We start from the raw sequence: 941 nt of genomic DNA, 5'->3' as shown, positions 1-941 counted from the left end.
GGATGAAAAAACGGCAGATACCCCAAGTCTCAGCATTTGTCAGCTGCATAGGATCGCCGGGATATCTGAGATCTGGCGATAGAGGAAGGGAGGAGATGTCAACGTTTTTATCATCCGGGAATTAGAGGGCGAGGGCGCGGTACCCGGATGTGGGTTATCATGGGGTTCGACGACGCGTGCCTGCGCTGTCGCCCGAAAAGGAGGAGGCTGGCGTGGGGTTGAGTGGGCGAGGGAGGGGGTTGTGGGGGAAGGAGGGGAGTGGGGAATGGGGAGGTGTGGGAGGGGTCACGGTGCTAAGAGGAAAGGGAAAGGATAATGATGGGGATGGGGTGGGAGGAAATCTGTTATTCTGTATTACTTTTTAAACTCTTGGAACGACCCACCATTCGAAAATTCATCCTTATCCAAGAGCATCAATGAATTAAATAAAACCCCAACGCAGGAAAAAGACCCGTTAAGCATCGGCATCGGATTCTTTTTATTATTATACTTCGTTCTTCAAACTTTCAGAACTCCGGAAAAGAGCCAAAGTAGTGTCGGCAGCGTTGAAGTAGACATGAAAGCCCAGTCAGTCTTTCTCGAGGTTCAAAGTTCTCGCGGAATATCATGTTATTTGGGAAAGTGCGTGCGTAGTCGGTAGTTATTCCCGTACCGCGAGGCCGAGTTAAGGTGGATAGGTCCATATAGGGCGCGGGACCTTACAAACACATTTCGGAGTGGGGGGGGGGGATGGTGTACTGAAAAAGCACAACTTACTGGAGCAAAAACGAAGAAAGACATTCAGACTGATTGAGAGGATGGTCGTTTTTCTTAGTGTGCTTTCAGTTTTTGTTTTTTTTTGTTTCTTCCCCTTAACGTTGTATAAATTGGTTTGTGGTTGGCAGACTGCAGATCGCGAGTTGTAATGAAGCGTGGGTGCATTGCGAACAATCACAATGAGG

General features: G+C 48.6%; 1 long non-coding RNA gene across 3 annotated transcripts in view; it reads right to left on the bottom strand.

Moving 5' to 3' along the window:
- LOC119589055 overlaps positions 1-941 on the bottom strand; it is a 64,075-nt gene that overhangs the window by 39,649 nt on the left and 23,485 nt on the right. The gene's annotated exons all lie outside the window — the stretch shown is intronic.

This window comes from Penaeus monodon, chromosome 25 (genome assembly GCF_015228065.2).
Source record: "Penaeus monodon isolate SGIC_2016 chromosome 25, NSTDA_Pmon_1, whole genome shotgun sequence".
NCBI lineage: Eukaryota > Metazoa > Arthropoda > Malacostraca > Decapoda > Penaeidae > Penaeus > Penaeus monodon.
Note: the sequence above shows the minus strand (reverse complement) of the source record. Positions and strands in the feature narration are given on the sequence as shown.